Source organism: Colletes latitarsis, chromosome 5 (genome assembly GCF_051014445.1).
Source record: "Colletes latitarsis isolate SP2378_abdomen chromosome 5, iyColLati1, whole genome shotgun sequence".
Taxonomy (NCBI): Eukaryota; Metazoa; Arthropoda; class Insecta; order Hymenoptera; family Colletidae; genus Colletes; species Colletes latitarsis.
In genome coordinates this window covers 19,116,384-19,136,345 of record NC_135138.1, presented here as the reverse complement: position 1 = coordinate 19,136,345, position 19,962 = coordinate 19,116,384, and positions in this window count along the sequence as shown.

Genomic DNA, 19,962 nt, shown 5'->3' with positions numbered 1-19,962 from the left:
TTTTGGTCGACAGCCGGATCGAACGATTTTAATGTTTCAAACAGCAACACAACGCATATTTTAATGGAGAATATGTAGAGATGTTGGAAAAGTTGTTCCTTGACCCCGTAAAGTGAGAAAAATCCCATATAACTGGTCAAATTTTCAAACAGCCCCCGCAACTCCTACTGATATAGTGAATAGTGAATATATTCCAATGAAACGTTTTTTTTTCGCGAGTAGAGCTCATGGGTACCTACACAAAGAGTATTATTAAACAACTATTTTACAAACTGAATAAAAATCAGAAAGGAATTTTTAAGAAAAATCGACAGGCAGTGCCTAAATTTTTCGACGAAAGAAAAAGAAAATTTCAAATCGTTCTGAAAAAATTACTTTCGGTTTCGGGGGTCAATTACAATTATTTTCGGTGAATAGACATACCACATACGAAATCCTGCGCATTTTCGAGAAAAAAATTCGAAAGTAAGAGCGGAACTTTAAACGTCAATAACTTGTTTAGTATCGTATTACCCCATCAACAAATTGGTATTCTTGATTTTCGTTCTACTTTAACCTCTAGAATCTCCCATTACAATTTCTCCCGGGGGATTCTAGAGACCAAAGTAAGACGAAAATCAAGAATACCAATTTGTTAATGGAGGCTTTATTAAAAAGTTATTAACGTTTAAAGTTCCGCCCGTACTGAATTTCTTTCTCGAAAATGCGCATGATTAGGGGGGTATGACGATTCACCCAAAATGGTTGTAAGTAACCCCCGCAACCGAAGATAATTTTTCCAAAACGATTTGAAATTTTTCTTTTCCATCGAACAAATTTCACACATTCTCGAATTTTTATCTCGAAAGTGGGTAAGATTTCGGAGGTATGTGTATTCACCAAAAATGATTGTAATTGACCCCCGCAACCGATAACAATTTTTCCAGAACGATTTGAAATTTTTGAGTTTAATTGTTAATAACTTTTTAACGTAGCCTCTATCAACAAATTGGTATTCTTGATTTTCGTCTGTATTTTCGTATTTTGGCATCTAGAATCCCCCATTAAAATTTTTCCCAGGGGTGGCCGAACACCCTGTACATATGTGTTCCCCGAGCAGGAAAACGACTTTTCGCTAAAATCATGAAAGTAAAAATTCTGTCCAAACGAGGAGTAGGAGTGATTTTCTAAGAGTTTGCTCATGATGCTACACGTAATAGCTACAAATGCACCTCATCGAAAATTTTTATTTAAAAGTATAGATTGAGAAAGTGGCACGTGAGGAACGTACGTAACCTAGATCGATGCACGTGTTTTACTGCACCGGGCACGAACGTACGACGATTTACACACACACACACACAGTCAATATCGCCGGTTTTTACAAAAGGCAAAGTCTTAAGTAAACATTTAAAGCCTCTGTAAGTTTTATCGCTTTTGCATTCTTGCAACTTAATTTAATTGGTTGTTTTTTGGAAAACAGATAAAACTATAAAAAGAATGAAAAACGGTTTTGACGAGTCCTGTACCTATGTTTAGTTCAGAATTTCGAATTCAGCGGTAAAAGTATGTAAATCTATATTATCCAATACACAGGACATAAAGGTAAGAGGAATGGATATTTTTACCAATATATTCATATTCTTAAATATCTGAATATTCTTCCTACTTGACCGACTTACTTTATAAATATATTTTTTAGGGACACGTGTCGTTCGGTTGAAGGAAACAGGATATCTATACAGTGTATAGGTATTCAAAAATCCTTGGGAAAAATTTTAGACTTTGTTGAAAAGTTATGGAACATTCCTAGCAAACGCTAGGCCCGTTCACGGATCGGGGTGAGTTATACATTATTCGATTCGCCTAATTCAGTACATTATTGATATGCATTTCTATGCATCTGTGGAAATTCGTTATTTTTTTATAAACTGTTACTGTTATTGTTAGAAATATGACTTAAAATTCGTTAGTTTCTTTAGTGTTTAGGAGTGTGTGTGTGTGTTTGTGAGAGAAGCACACGTCGAGGAATGTTCTTTTAGTTTTTAAGTTTTCTTTTCACAATGGAAAATAAGTGTGTTTGTTTTGTAACAAGATTCATTATAATAAATAATATAAACAGTATTTTAACATGGTAGCAGAGGTCCGTGGTTTGTTCGTTAACAGTAAAGAAAAGAAATTTAGTTGTGAAAGGAAGATAACCTAAGTTTGAAGCATGGCAAGTGAAAAAAAGGACGATTTCATGTTACAAATATTTTATGGAACTGGAAATTCAGGCTAAATTTATTTTTAGAAATGAAAGACTGTAACGAGGTTATTCTACATGATGAAAGACCGGCTGAAATAAGAGTCGAAGATTGGAATAAAAAAGGAAATTAAAGCAAAAAGTTACATCGTAAACAGTATTTCAAACACTCAGTTGGAATTAATAATATCAGAAACGACTGCGAAAAATATGATTGCAAAGCTTGACGAAATTTATCTAGTTAAAAACAGTGCAGTAAAGCTATTGTGTAAAAGAAGATTGTTAGAATTAAAAATGAAAGAAGGTGAAAATCCAAGTGACTTCTTTAACGAATTTGAAACGCATATAAATAGGCTCAAAAATACTGGTGAGACTGTGAATGAAGAGGATAAATTGAATTATCTGTTATTAACGTTAACTTCTCACGTATTGTTGATATTATTGATGCACTGCCAACGAAGGAGAAAACAGTTGAGTATGTAAAATCTAAATTACTGTTAGAGTATCAAAAGAGAAACGGTAAAAGTTACTACTTTGAGTACAGCAGAAATTACACTCGCACGTTTAGTTCAAATTTAACTAAAAATCTTAGAGGTCATAGGTTTCGACACGTACAACGCAATCAGAACAAGTATCTCAATTCAAAGGATAATCAGCATAGCAGTGCAACGACTACTGAAGCGGTACGTTACAAGTGTAATAAGTCAGGGCACATCCAACGTTACTGCCCAGAAAACTTTAATAATTATTACAAAAGGCAACCTTTTCAAACATATACAAAATAGACACGATACAAAAGTGGCTGGAAATACGAGTCTAGATGACAGTAGAAATTACAATTCATTCAAGGTTGAAGTAATGAAAAGTAGCAAAATAGAAGAAGTAGAAATATTAAATGGCTACTAGATAGTGGTTGCTCAGATCACATAATAAACACAGATGAGTACTTTTATGAATCCAAAAATCTACAAAACCCGGTTGATATTAAAGTTGGTGATGGTTTTAAACTAATATCTGGAAAGATTGGTAATGTAATGATTAACATTAAATCGTTGCTATGTTCATTTTAAAAATTATAAATAATTTATCTAATTGGATCTATTCTACATTGTCAAATGGGAATTTGTAGAAGAATTTGTATGATGCATAAAAATCATTTTTTTAGGCATAGAACTTCCACGAGTCGGTCAGGTGGACAGTATTAAAACCAGGTATGTAGACAGTACATGCAGCAACAGTAAAAAATGTCTCCCCGCCGCTGACAGTGTTTACAATATATAGTAAATTACTATTGCACGCAGTACGTTGGTTTAACTTGTTTTTATTATTAAATTTCATTATCATCTAAGTCTGGTATATTTTGATTTTTTACAGAATCAATCATCATCAAATGAAATTTCTGAAATTTCTTTTAAGAACTGATTAAATAAATCATCCTTTCCTTGCTTGGAAGGTTTATAAAACACGTAATGGCTTAAGTACCCAATGAAATTATCTTTTTTGCTGAAAATAGAAAATATAATATTTATTATTTTGTATTATATGTTAGAAAAACATATTAAAAAACGTGTGGAACTGCAAATACTAACCGACAATATTCAGGCAAAAAGTGTTTACTATGCTTCCACGTAGTTTCTGTTTTATTCGTATGAGCGCCTGTTTCTGGATCTTTAAAATGTAAACTATTTACGGTTTACGGTGAGATGTTTATACCCTTAGTTTTTAAAAGCCATTGCATTATATAAAGATATTTGAAAAGCAAAGAACGTGGTTTTCTAAAAACAAACTCAGTTACAGATATTGTTTTAAAATTACCATATATGCTAACGTATAATTATGAGCAATGTCGTGATATATTATATAACTAACATTAAATAAAAATACTGCGCAGCAATTGTGGAAGGGTAGAGTAGATAGAGACTGATGAATCAACATTTTGTTGTAGAAATAATGGCACAGAGGCCATTTGAAAATTAATCACAGCGTCAATTTTCAAGATCTCATTACTGATGCTTACATGAATTAAATTGAAGACACCACTTTTTTCTAACATATAATACTATCAATATTTTATATTTCCAATAAGAGTAACTTCATTGGATACCTGAGCCATTATGTATTTAGTAAATGTATATATAATAGAAAGATGGTGATTTATTCAATGAGATATTTGCAGAAATAGCAGAAATTTCATTCAACAAATGTTATTGTTAACAAATTAGCATTTTACTAGCTGGCATTTTGAACACAGGTAACGACAGTCACTTGTTTCCACCTGTGAACCTATCAGAATATATTTAAAATACTTAGTTACTTTGTAAAAATACCGAATTTCCGCAGATAATGAAATGCATATAAATAATATACTGAATTAGACGAATCGAATTACGTATAACTCATCCCGATCGTTGAACGGGTCGTTTGCTAGGAATATACCAAAAAACGTTCTTGACAAGTCTATAAAATACTTCAGTTCACTTTCATTATTAGATGCGTTGACTTTAATTCTATAAATTATAATGATAAGTTCAAGATTTTACAGAAAGAGTTTATTTGTAATATTAAAGATTTCCTATATAAGGACAAGAAGTATACTTTTACCAATATCTATCCATCTATCTTAATATTCTTCCCACTTGGCCCACTTACTTTAACGAGTCTGAGTAAATCATCAGTACTATCTCTATTTTTATTAATAAAATGAATCTGTGATTCCATATCCAAAGATATAGTAAAAGCTACAAAATTCAGATTATTCAAGTTACTTCTATCACTCATCAAATTTTTTATGAAATTCTATGCTAATTCATGCTCTTTAAAATATTTATAATCTACTGGGACTTCATTAACTTTATGTTTTAATAAATCAATAATCAAAGTATCTATAATTAATATTAAAATCAAATAACAGTGTCAAAATAGTATTAATATTATCTTTTATTAATACTACTGGTATTTAAATTTTATTAAATATTTCAAATCTGTTATCACCTTGTTCAAATAATTTATTACTAGTTTTGATAATATATTTTGGGATGGATTTTTTTAGAATGATAGCAATTCAGTTGTGAATTTTTATGAGGAACAAAGGGTTATTATTATACAATTAACATGTATATAATTCATTAACTTGCCCATTTAGGGGTAACATGTTATGCATAAATAGAGATTTACATACTTCTATAAATAACCACACTAAAATCATGTAAATATCTAAATCATTTTTAAATCTATGATTTGGAAAATTTTAGGGACTTGGAACTTAATTCATCCTTTATCTTACAGTTTTATCGCCAACACGTGGCCAACACGTATGCGAAGAAGGCGAAATCATGAGCCAGATGCGGGCATAACCCAGACCTAACCCAGACCTAACCGGTGTTATCCTCTAAAATACTGTCCGAATCCAGGTTTAATGGACTGTTTCTGTGTGATACCACATTACTACGTGATTCAAACCCGAAAAAAACCCAGGATCTGGCCAACAAGTATGCGAAGAAGGCAAAATCATGAGCCAGATGCGGGCATAACCCAGACCTAATCCAGACCTAACCGGTGTTATCCTCTAAAATATTGATCGAAACCAGATTTAATTGACTGCTTCAGTGTGTTACCACATTACTACGTGATTCAAACCCGAAAAACACCCAGGATCTAGCCAACAAGTATGCGAAGAAGGCATAATCATGAGCCAGATGCGGGCATAACCCAGACCTAATCCAGACCTAACCGGTGTTATCCGCCAAAATACTGTCCGAATCCAGGTTTAATTGACTGCTTCAGTGTGTTACCACATTACTACGTGATTCAAACACGAAAAAAACCCAGGATCTAGCCAACAAGTTTGCGAAAAAGGCGAAAGTATAAGCCAGATGCGCGCATATCCCAGACCTAACCCAGACCTAACCGGTGTTATCCTCTGAAATATTGATCGAAACCAGGGTTAATTGACTGCTTCAGTGTGTTACCACATTACTACGTGATTCAAACACGGAAAATACCCAGGATCTGGCCAAGAAGTTTGCGAAAAAGGCGAAAGTATAAGCCAGATGCGCGCAAATCCCAGACCTATCCCAGACCTAACCGGCGTTATCCTCTAAAATATTGATCGAAACCAGGTTTAATTGACTGCTTCAGTGTGGTACCACATTACTGCGTTATTCAAACCCGAAAAAAACCCAGGATCTAGCCAACAAGTTTGCGAAAAAGGCGAAAGTATAAGCCAGATGCGCGCATATCCCAGACCTAACCCAGACCTAACCGGTGTTATCCTCTGAAATATTGATCGAAACCAGGTTTAATTGACTGCTTCAGTGTGTTACCACATTACTACGTGATTCAAACACGAAAAAAACCCAGGAACTGGCCAACAAGTTTGCGAAAAAGGCGAAAGTATAAGCCAGATGCGCGCATTTCCCAGACCTAACCCAGAGCTAACCGGCGTTATCCTCTAAAATATTGATCGAAACCAGGTTTTATTGACTGCTTCAGTGTGTTACCACATTACTACGTGTTTCAAACACGGAAAATACCCAGGATCTGGCCAAGAAGTTTGCGAAAAAGGCAAAAGTATAAGCCAGATGCGCGCAAATCCCAGACCTAACCCAGACCTAACCGGTGTTATCCTCTAAAATATTGATCGAAACCAGGTTTTATTGACTGCTTCAGTGTGTTACCACATTACTACGTGATTCAAACACGGAAAAAACCCAGGATCTGGCCAACAAGTATGCGAAGAAGGCAAAAGTATAAGCCAGATGCGCGCATATCCCAGACCTAACCCAGACCTAACCGGTGTTATCCTCTAAAATATTGATCGAAACCAGGTCTAATTGACTGCCTCAGTGTGGTGCAACATTACTACGTGATTCAAACACGAAAAAAACCCAGGATCTGGCCAACAAGTTTGCGAAAAAGGCGAAAGTATAAGCCAGATGCGCGCAAATCCCAGACCTAACCCAGACCTAACCGGTGTTATCCTCTACAATATTGATCGGAGCCAGCTTTAATTGACTGCTGCAGTGTGTTACCACATTACTACGTGATTCAAACACGGAAAAAACCCAGGATCTGGCCAACAAGTATGCGAAGAAGGCAAAATCATGAGCCAGATGCGCGCATTTCCCAGACCTAACCCAGACCTAACCGGCGTTATCCTCTAAAATATTGATTGAAACCAGGTTTAATTGACTGCTTCAGTGTGGTACCACATTACTGCGTTATTCAAACACGGAAAATACCCAGGATCTGGCCAACAAGTATGCGAAGAAGGCAAAATCATGAGCCAGATGCGGGCATAACCCAGACCTAACCCAGACCTAACCGGTGTTATCCTCTGAAATATTGATCGAAACCAGGTTTAATTGACTGCTTCAGTGTGTTACCACATTACTACGTGATTCAAACACGGAAAATACCCAGGATCTGGCCAACAAGTTTGCGAAAAAGGCGAAAGTATAAGCCAGATGCGCGCATTTCCCAGACCTAACCCAGACCTAACCGGCGTTATCCTCTAAAATATTGATCGAAACCAGGTTTAATTGACTGCTTCAGTGTGGTACCACATTACTGCGTTATTCAAACCCGAAAAAAACCCAGGATCTAGCCAACAAGTTTGCGAAAAAGGCGAAAGTATAAGCCAGATGCGCGTATATCCCAGACCTAACCCAGACCTAACTGGTGTTATCCTCTAAAATATTGATCGAAATCAGGTTTTATTGACTGCTTCAGTGTGTTACCACATTACTACGTGATTCAAACACGGAAAAAACCCAGGATCTGGCCAACAAGTTTGCGAAAAAGGCGAAAGTATAACCCAGATGCGCGCATATCCCAGACCTAACCCAGACCTAACCGGTGTTATCCTCTGAAATATTGATCGAAACCAGGTTTAATTGACTGCTTCAGTGTGTTACCACTTTACTACGTGATTCAAACACGGAAAATACCCAGGATCTGGCCAACAAGTATGCGAAGAAGGCAAAATCATGAGCCAGATGCGGGCATATCCCGGACCTATCCCAGACCTAACCGGTGTTATCCTCTAAAATATTGATCGAAACCAGGTTTAATTGACTGCTTCAGTGTGATACCACATTACTATGTGATTCAAACACGGAAAAAACCCAGGATCTAGCCAACAAGTTTGCGAAAAAGGCGAAAGTATAAGCCAGATGCGCGCATATCCCAGATCTAACCCAGACCTAACCGGTGTTATACTCTGAAATATTGATCGAAACCAGGTTTAATTGACTGCTTCAGTGTGTTACCACATTACTACGTGTTTCAAACACGGAAAATACCCAGGATCTGGCCAACAAGTTTGCGAAAAAGGCGAAAGTATAAGCCAGATGCGCGCAAATCCCAGACCTAACCCAGACCTAACCGGCGTTATCCTCTAAAATATTGATCGAAACCAGGTTTAATTGACTGCTTCAGTGTGTTACCACATTACTACGTGTTTCTAACACGGAAAATACCCAGGATCTGGCCAACAAGTATGCGAAGAAGGCAAAATCATGAGCCAGATGCGGGCATAACCCAGACCTAACCCAGACCTAACCGGTGTTATGCTCTGAAATATTGATCGAAACCAGGTTTAATTGACTGCTTCAGTGTGTTACCACATTACTACGTGATTCAAACACGGAAAATACCCAGGATCTGGCCAACAAGTTTGCGAAAATGGCGAAAGTATAAGCCAGATGCGCGCAAATCCCAGACCTAACCCAGACCTAACCGGTGTTATCCTCTAAAATATTGATCGAAACCAGGTTTAATTGACTGCCTCAGTGTGGTACCACATTACTACGTGATTCAAACACGGAAAAAACCCAGGATCTGGCCAACAAGTAAGCGAAGAAGGCGAAAGTATAAGCCAGATGCGCGCATATCCCAGACCTAACCCAGACCTAACCGGTGTTATCCTCTAAAATATTGATCGAAACCAGGTTTAATTGACTGCTTCAGTGTGTTACCACATTACTACGTGTTTCAAACACGGAAAATACCCAGGAACTGGCCAACAAGTTTGCGAAAAAGGCGAAAGTAGAAGCCAGATGCGCGCATTTCCCAGACCTAACCCAGACCTAACCGGTGTTATACTCTGAAATATTGATCGAAACCAGGTTTAATTGTCTGCTTCAGTGTGTTACCACATTAGTACGTGATTCAAACACGGAAAAAACCCAGGATCTGGCCAACAAGTATGCGAAGAAGGCAAAATCATGAGCCAGATGCGGGCATAACCCAGACCTAATCCAGACCTAACCGGTGTTATCCTCTAAAATATTGATCGAAACCAGGTTTAATTGACTGCTTCAGTGTGTTACCACATTACTACGTGTTTCTAACACGGAAAAAACCCAGGACCTGGCCAACAAGTATGCGAAGAAGGCAAAATCATGAGCCAGATGCGGGCATAACCCAGACCTAATCCAGACCTAACCGGTGTTATCCTCTAAAATATTGATCGAAACCAGATTTAATTGACTGCTTCAGTGTGTTACCACATTACTACGTGATTCAAACCCGAAAAACACCCAGGATCTAGCCAACAAGTATGCGAAGAAGGCATAATCATGAGCCAGATGCGCGCATATCCCAGACCTAACCCAGACCTAACCGGTGTTATCCTCTAAAATATTGATCGAAACCAGATTTAATTGACTGCTTCAGTGTGTTACCACATTACTACGTGATTCAAACCCGAAAAACACCCAGGATCTAGCCAACAAGTATGCGAAGAAGGCATAATCATGAGCCAGATGCGGGCATAACCCAGACCTAACCCAGACCTAACCGGTGTTATCCTCTAAAATATTGATCGAAACCAGGTTTAATTGACTGCTGCTGTGTGTTACCACATTACTACGTGATTCAAACACGAAAAAAACCCAGGATCTGGCCAACAAGTTTGCGAAAAAGGCGAAAGTATAAGCCAGATGCGCACAAATCCCAGAGCTAACCCAGACCTAACCGGCGTTATCCTCTAAAATATTGATCGAAACCAGGTTTAATTGACTGCTTCAGTGTGGTACCACATTACTGCGTTATTCAAACCCGAAAAAAACCCAGGATCTAGCCAACAAGTTTGCGAAAAAGGCGAAAGTATAAGCCAGATGCGCGCCTATACCAAACCTAACCCAGACCTAACCGGTGTTATCCTCTCAAATATTGATCGAAACCAGGTTTAATTGACTGCTTCAGTGTGGTACCACATTACTGCGTGATTCAAACCCGAAAAACACCCAGGATCTAGCCAACAAGTATGCGAAGAAGGCATAATCATGAGCCAGATGCGGGCATAACCCAGACCTAACCCAGACCTAACCGGTGTTATCCTCTAAAATATTGATCGAAACCAGGTTTAATTGACTGCTGCTGTGTGTTACCACATTACTACGTGATTCAAACACGAAAAAAACCCAGGATCTGGCCAACAAGTTTGCGAAAAAGGCGAAAGTATAAGCCAGATGCGCACAAATCCCAGACCTAACCCAGACCTAACCGGTGTTATCCTCTAAAATATTGATCGAAACCAGATTTAATTGACTGCTTCAGTGTGTTACCACATTACTACGTGATTCAAACCCGAAAAACACCCAGGATCTAGCCAACAAGTATGCGAAGAAGGCATAATCATGAGCCAGATGCGCGCATATCCCAGACCTAACCCAGACCTAACCGGTGTTATCCTCTAAAATATTGATCGAAACCAGATTTAATTGACTGCTTCAGTGTGTTATCACATTACTACGTGATTCAAACACGAAAAAAACCCAGGAACTGGCCAACAAGTTTGCGAAAAAGGCGAAAGTATAAGCCAGATGCGCGCATTTCCCAGACCTAACCCAGACCTAACCGGCGTTATCCTCTAAAATATTGATCGAAACCAGGTTTTATTGACTGCTTCAGTGTGTTACCACATTACTACGTGTTTCAAACACGGAAAATACCCAGGAACTGGCCAACAAGTTTGCGAAAAAGGCGAAAGTATAAGCCAGATGCGCGCATATCCCAGACCTAACCCAGACCTAACCGGTGTTATACTCTGAAATATTGATCGAAACCAGGTTTAATTGACTGCTTCAGTGTGTTACCACATTACTACGTGTTTCAAACACGGAAAATACCCAGGATCTGGCCAAGAAGTTTGCGAAAAAGGCGAAAGTATAAGCCAGATGCGCGCAAATCCCAGACGTAACCCAGACCTAACCGGTGTTATCCTCTAAAATATTGATCGAAACCAGGTTTTATTGACTGCTTCAGTGTGTTACCACATTACTACGTGATTCAAACACGGAAAATACCCAGGAACTGGCCAACAAGTTTGCGAAAAAGGCGAAAGTATAAGCCAGATGCGCGCATATCCCAGACCTAACCCAGACCTAACCGGTGTTATACTCTGAAATATTGATCGAAACCAGGTTTAATTGACTGCTTCAGTGTGTTATCACATTACTACGTGATTCAAACACGAAAAAAACCCAGGATCTAGCCAACAAGTATGCGAAGAAGGCATAATCATGAGCCAGATGCGGGCATAACCCAGACCTAACCCAGACCTAACCGGTGTTATCCTCTAAAATATTGATCGAAACCAGATTTAATTGACTGCTTCAGTGTGTTACCACATTACTACGTGATTCAAACCCCAAAAACACCCAGGATCTAGCCAGCAAGTATGCGAAGAAGGCATAATCATGAGCCAGATGCGGGCATAACCCAGACCTAACCCAGACCTAACCGGCGTTATCCTGTAAAATATTGATCGAAACCAGGTTTTATTGACTGCTTCAGTGTATTACCACATTACTACGTGTTTCAAACACGGAAAATACCCAGGAACTGGCCAACAAGTTTGCGAAAAAGGCGAAAGTATAAGCCAGATGCGCGCATATCCCAGACCTAACCCAGACCTAACCGGTGTTATACTCTGAAATATTGATCGAAACCAGGTTTAATTGACTGCTTCAGTGTGTTATCACATTACTACGTGATTCAAACACGAAAAAAACCCAGGATCTAGCCAACAAGTATGCGAAGAAGGCATAATCATGAGCCAGATGCGGGCATAACCCAGACCTAACCCAGACCTAACCGGTGTTATCCTCTAAAATATTGATCGAAACCAGATTTAATTGACTGCTTCAGTGTGTTACCACATTACTACGTGATTCAAACCCCAAAAACACCCAGGATCTAGCCAACAAGTATGCGAAGAAGGCATAATCATGAGCCAGATGCGGGCATAACCCAGACCTAACCCAGACCTAACCGGCGTTATCCTGTAAAATATTGATCGAAACCAGGTTTTATTGACTGCTTCAGTGTATTACCACATTACTACGTGATTCAAACACGGAAAAAACCCCAGGATCTGGCCAACAAGTATGCGAAGAAGGCAAAATCATGGGCCAGATGCGGGCATAACCCAGACCTAACCCAGACCTAACCGGTGTTATCCTCTAAAATATTGATCGAAACCAGGTTTAATTGACTGCTTCAGTGTATTACCACATTACTACGTGATTCAAACACGGAAAAAACCCCAGGATCTGGCCAACAAGTATGCGAAGAAGGCAAAATCGTGAGCCAGATGCGCGCATTTCCCAGACCTAACCCAGACCTAACCGGTGTTATCCTCTAAAATATTGATCGAAACCAGGTTTAATTGACTGCTGCAGTGTATTACCACATTACTACGTGATTCAAACACGGAAAAAACCCCAGGATCTGGCCAACAAGTATGCGAAGAAGGCAAAATCATGAGCCAGATGCGGGCATAACCCAGACCTAACCCAGACCTAACCGGTGATATCCTCTAAAATATTGATCGAAACCAGGTTTAATTGACTGCTTCAGTGTATTACCACATTACTACGTGATTCAAACACGGAAAAAAACCCCAGGATCTGGCCAACAAGTATGCGAAGAAGGCAAAATCATGAGCCAGATGCGGGCATAACCCAGACCTAACCCAGACCTAACCGGTGTTATCCTCTAAAATATTGATCGAAACCAGGTTTAATTGACTGCCTCAGTGTGGTACCACATTACTACGTGATTCAAACACGGAAAAAACCCAGGATCTGGCCAACAAGTATGCGAAGAAGGCAAAATCATGAGCCAGATGCGGGCATAACCCAGACCTAACCCAGACCTAACCGGTGTTATCCTCTAAAATATTGATCGAAACCAGGTTTAATTGACTGCTTCAGTGTGTTACCACATTATTACGTGTTTCAAACACGGAAAATACCCAGGATCTGGCCAACAAGTTTGCGAAGAAGGCAAAATCATGAGCCAGATGCGGGCATAACCCAGACCTAACCCAGACCTAACCGGTGATATCCTCTAAAATATTGATCGAAACCAGGTTTTATTGACTGCTTCAGTGTGTTACCACATTACTACGTGTTTCAAACACGGAAAATACCCAGGAACTGGCCAACAAGTTTGCGAAAAAGGCGAAAGTATAAGCCAGATGCGCGCATATCCCAGACCTAACCCAGACCTAACCGGTGTTATCCTCTGAAATATTGATCGAAACCAGGTTTAATTGACTGCTTCAGTGTGTTACCACATTACTACGTGATTCAAACACGAAAAAAACCCAGGATCTGGCCAACAAGTTTGCGAAAAAGGCGAAAGTATAAGCCAGATGCGCGCATTTCCCAGACCTAACCCAGACCTAACCGGCGTTATCCTCTAAAATATTGATCGAAACCAGGTTTAATTGACTGCTTCAGTGTGTTACCACATTACTGCGTTATTCAAACCCGAAAAAAACCCAGGATCTAGCCAACAAGTTTGCGAAAAAGGCGAAAGTATAAGCCAGATTCGCGCATATTCCAGACCTAACCCAGACCTAACCGGTGTTATCCTCTGAAATATTGATCGAAACCAGGTTTAATTGACTGCTTCAGTGTGTTACCACATTACTACGTGATTCAAACACGGAAAAAACGCAGGATCTGGCCAAGAAGTATGCGAAGAAGGCAAAATCATGAGCCAGATGCGGGCATAACCCAGACCTAACCCAGACCTAACCGGTGTTATCCTCTAAAATATTGATCGAAACCAGGTTTAATTGACTGCTGCAGTGTGTTACCACATTACTACGTGATTCAAACACGGAAAAAACCCAGGATCTGGCCAACAAGTATGCGAAGAAGGCAAAAGCATGAGCCAGATGCGGGCATATCCCGGACCTATCCCAGACCTAACCGGTGTTATCCTCTAAAATATTGATCGAAACCAGGTTTAATTGACTGCTGCAGTGTGTTACCACATTACTACGTGATTCAAACACGGAAAAAACCCAGGATCTGGCCAACAAGTATGCGAAGAAGGCAAAATCATGAGCCAGATGCGGGCATAACCCAGACCTAACCCAGACCTAACCGGTGTTATCCTCTAAAATATTGATCGAAACCAGGTTTAATTGACTGCTGCAGTGTGTTACCACATTACTACGTGATTCAAACACGAAAAAAACCCAGGATCTGGCCAACAAGTTTGCGAAAAAGGCGAAAGTATAAGCCAGATGCGCGCAAATCCCAGACCTAACCCAGACCTAACCGGCGTTATCCTCTAAAATATTGATCGAAACCAGGTTTTATTGACTGCTTCAGTGTGTTACCACATTACTACGTGATTCAAACCCGAAAAACACCCAGGATCTAGCCAAGAAGTATGCGAAGAAGGCATAATCATGAGCCAGATGCGGGCATAACCCAGACCTAACCCAGACCTAACCGGTGTTATCCGCTAAAATACTGTCCGAATCCAGGTTTAATTGACTGCTTCAGTGTGTTACCACATTACTACGTGTTTCAAACACGGAAAAAACCCAGGATCTGGCCAAGAAGTTTGCGAAAAAGGCGAAAGTATAAGCCAGATGCGCGCAAATCCCAGACCTAACCCAGACCTAACCGGTGTTATCCTCTAAAATATTGATCGAAACCAGGTTTTATTGACTGCTTCAGTGTGTTACCACATTACTACGTGATTCAAACCCCAAAAACACCCAGGATCTAGCCAACAAGTATGCGAAGAAGGCATAATCATGAGCCAGATGCGGGCATAACCCAGACCTAACCCAGACCTAACCGGCGTTATCCTGTAAAATATTGATCGAAACCAGGTTTTATTGACTGCTTCAGTGTATTACCACATTACTACGTGATTCAAACACGGAAAAAACCCCAGGATCTGGCCAACAAGTATGCGAAGAAGGCAAAATCATGAGCCAGATGCGCGCATTTCCCAGACCTAACCCAGACCTAACCGGTGTTATCCTCTAAAATATTGATCGAAACCAGGTTTAATTGACTGCTGCAGTGTATTACCACATTACTACGTGATTCAAACACGGAAAAAACCCCAGGATCTGGCCAACAAGTATGCGAAGAAGGCAAAATCATGAGCCAGATGCGGGCATAACCCAGACCTAACCCAGAACTAACCGGTGATATCCTCTAAAATATTGATCGAAACCAGGTTTTATTGACTGCTTCAGTGTATTACCACATTACTACGTGATTCAAACACGAAAAAAACCCAGGATCTGGCCAACAAGTATGCGAAGAAGGCGAAATCATGAGCCAGATGCGCGCATTTCCCAGACCTAACCCAGACCTAACCGGTGTTATCCTCTAAAATATTGATCGAAACCAGGTTTAATTGACTGCTTCAGTGTATTACCACATTACTACGTGATTCAAACACGGAAAAAAACCCCAGGATCTGGCCAACAAGTATGCGAAGAAGGCAAAATCATGAGCCAGATGCGGGCATAACCCAGACCTAACCCAGACCTAACCGGTGATATCCTCTAAAATATTGATCGAAACCAGGTTTTATTGACTGCTTCAGTGTATTACCACATTACTACGTGATTCAAACACGAAAAAAACCCAGGATCTGGCCAACAAGTATGCGAAGAAGGCGAAATCATGAGCCAGATGCGCGCATTTCCCAGACCTAACCCAGACCTAACCGGTGTTATCCTCTAAAATATTGATCGAAACCAGGTTTAATTGACTGCTTCAGTGTGTTACCACATTATTACGTGTTTCAAACACGGAAAATACCCAGGATCTGGCCAACAAGTTTGCGAAGAAGGCAAAATCATGAGCCAGATGCGGGCATAACCCAGACCTAACCCAGACCTAACCGGTGATATCCTCTAAAATATTGATCGAAACCAGGTTTTATTGACTGCTTCAGTGTGTTACCACATTACTACGTGTTTCAAACACGGAAAATACCCAGGAACTGGCCAACAAGTTTGCGAAAAAGGCGAAAGTATAAGCCAGATGCGCGCATATCCCAGACCTAACCCAGACCTAACCGGTGTTATACTCTGAAATATTGATCGAAACCAGGTTTAATTGACTGCATCAGTGTGTTACCACATTACTACGTGTTTCAAACACGGAAAATACCCAGGATCTGGCCAAGAAGTTTGCGAAAAAGGCAAAAGTATAAGCCAGATGCGCGCAAATCCCAGACCTAACCCAGACCTAACCGGTGTTATCCTCTAAAATATTGATCGAAACCAGGTTTTATTGACTGCTTCAGTGTGTTACCACATTACTACGTGATTCAAACACGGAAAAAACCCAGGATCTGGCCAACAAGTATGCGAAGAAGGCAAAATCATGAGCCAGATGCGGGCATATCCCGGACCTATCCCAGACCTAACCGGTGTTATCCTCTAAAATATTGATCGGAGCCAGGTTTAATTGACTGCTGCAGTGTGTTACCACATTACTACGTGATTCAAACACGGAAAAAACCCAGGATCTGGCCAACAAGTATGCGAAGAAGGCAAAATCATGAGCCAGATGCGCGCATTTCCCAGACCTAACCCAGACCTAACCGGCGTTATCCTCTAAAATATTGATTGAAACCTGGTTTAATTGACTGCTTCAGTGTGGTACCACATTACTGCGTTATTCAAACCCGAAAAAAACCCAGGATCTAGCCAACAAGTTTGCGAAAAAGGCGAAAGTATAAGCCAGATGCGCGCATATCCCAGACCTAACCCAGACCTAACCGGTGTTATCCTCTGAAATATTGATCGAAACCAGGTTTAATTGACTGCTTCAGTGTGTTACCACATTACTACGTGATTCAAACACGAAAAAAACCCAGGATCTGGCCAACAAGTTTGCGAAAAAGGCGAAAGTATAAGCCAGATGCGCGCATTTCCCAGACCTAACCCAGACCTAACCGGCGTTATCCTCTAAAATATTGATCGAAACCAGGTTTAATTGACTGCTTCAGTGTGGTACCACATTACTGCGTTATTCAAACCCGAAAAAAACCCAGGATCTAGCCAACAAGTTTGCGAAAAAGGCGAAAGTATAAGCCAGATGCGCGCATATCCCAGACCTAACCCAGACCTAACCGGTGTTATCCTCTGAAATATTGATCGAAACCAGGTTTAATTGACTGCTTCAGTGTGTTACCACATTACTACGTGTTTCAAACACGGAAAATACCCAGGATCTGGCCAAGAAGTTTGCGAAAAAGGCGAAAGTATAAGCCAGATGCGCGCAAATCCCAGACCTAACCCAGACCTAACCGGTGTTATCCTCTAAAATATTGATCGAAACCAGGTTTTATTGACTGCTTCAGTGTGTTACCACATTACTACGTGATTCAAACACGGAAAAAACGCAGGATCTGGCCAAGAAGTATGCGAAGAAGGCAAAATCATGAGCCAGATGCGGGCATAACCCAGACCTAACCCAGACCTAACCGGTGTTATCCTCTAAAATATTGATCGAAACCAGGTTTAATTGACTGCTGCAGTGTGTTACCACATTACTACGTGATTCAAACACGGAAAAAACCCAGGATCTGGCCAACAAGTATGCGAAGAAGGCAAAAGCATGAGCCAGATGCGGGCATATCCCGGACCTATCCCAGACCTAACCGGTGTTATCCTCTAAAATATTGATCGAAACCAGGTTTAATTGACTGCTGCAGTGTGTTACCACATTACTACGTGATTCAAACACGGAAAAAACCCAGGATCTGGCCAACAAGTATGCGAAGAAGGCAAAATCATGAGCCAGATGCGGGCATAACCCAGACCTAACCCAGACCTAACCGGTGTTATCCTCTAAAATATTGATCGAAACCAGGTTTAATTGACTGCTGCAGTGTGTTACCACATTACTACGTGATTCAAACACGAAAAAAACCCAGGATCTGGCCAACAAGTTTGCGAAAAAGGCGAAAGTATAAGCCAGATGCGCGCAAATCCCAGACCTAACCCAGACCTAACCGGCGTTATCCTCTAAAATATTGATCGAAACCAGGTTTTATTGACTGCTTCAGTGTGTTACCACATTACTACGTGATTCAAACCCGAAAAACACCCAGGATCTAGCCAACAAGTATGCGAAGAAGGCATAATCATGAGCCAGATGCGGGCATAACCCAGACCTAACCCAGACCTAACCGGTGTTATCCGCTAAAATACTGTCCGAATCCAGGTTTAATTGACTGCTTCAGTGTGTTACCACATTACTACGTGTTTCAAACACGGAAAATACCCAGGATCTGGCCAAGAAGTTTGCGAAAAAGGCGAAAGTATAAGCCAGATGCGCGCAAATCCCAGACCTAACCCAGACCTAACCGGTGTTATCCTCTAAAATATTGATCGAAACCAGGTTTTATTGACTGCTTCAGTGTGTTACCACATTACTACGTGATTCAAACACGGAAAAAACCCAGGATCTGGCCAACAAGTTTGCGAAAAAGGTGAAAGTATAAGCCAGATGCGCGCATTTCCCAGACCTAACCCAGACCTAACCGGCGTTATCCTCTAAAATATTGATCGAAACCAGGTTTTATTGACTGCTTCAGTGTGATACCACATTACTACGTGTTTCAAACACGGAAAAAACCCAGGATCTAGCCAACAAGTTTGCGAAAAAGGCGAAAGTATAAGCCAGATGCGCGCATATCCCAGACCTAACCCAGACCTAACCGGTGTTATCCTCTAAAATATTGATCGAAACCAGGTTTTATTGACTGCTTCAGTGCATTACCACATTACTACGTGATTCAAACACGAAAAAAGCCCAGGATCTGGCCAACAAGTATGCGAAGAAGGCAAAATCATGAGCCAGATGCGGGCATAACCCAGACCTAACCCAGACCTAACCGGTGTTATCCTCTGAAATATTGATCGAAACCAGGTTTAATTGACTGCTTCAGTGTGTTACCACATTACTACGTGATTCAAACACGGAAAATACCCAGGATCTGGCCAACAAGTTTGCGAAAAAGGCGAAAGTATAAGCCAGATGCGCGCAAATCCCAGACCTAACCCAGACCTAACCGGTGTTATCCTCTAAAATATTGATCGAAACCAGGTTTAATTGACTGCCTCAGTGTGGTACCACATTACTACGTGATTCAAACACGGAAAAAACCCAGGATCTGGCCAACAAGTATGCGAAGAAGGCGAAAGTATAAGCCAGATGCGCGCATATCCCAGACCTAACCCAGACCTAACCGGTGTTATCCTCTGAAATGTTGATCGAAACCAGGTTTAATTGACTGCTTCAGTGTGTTACCACATTACTACGTGATTCAAACACGAAAAAAACCCAGGATCTGGCCAACAAGTATGCGAAGAAGGCAAAATCATGAGCCAGATGCGGGCATATCCCGGACCTAACCCAGACCTAACCGGTGTTATCCTCTGA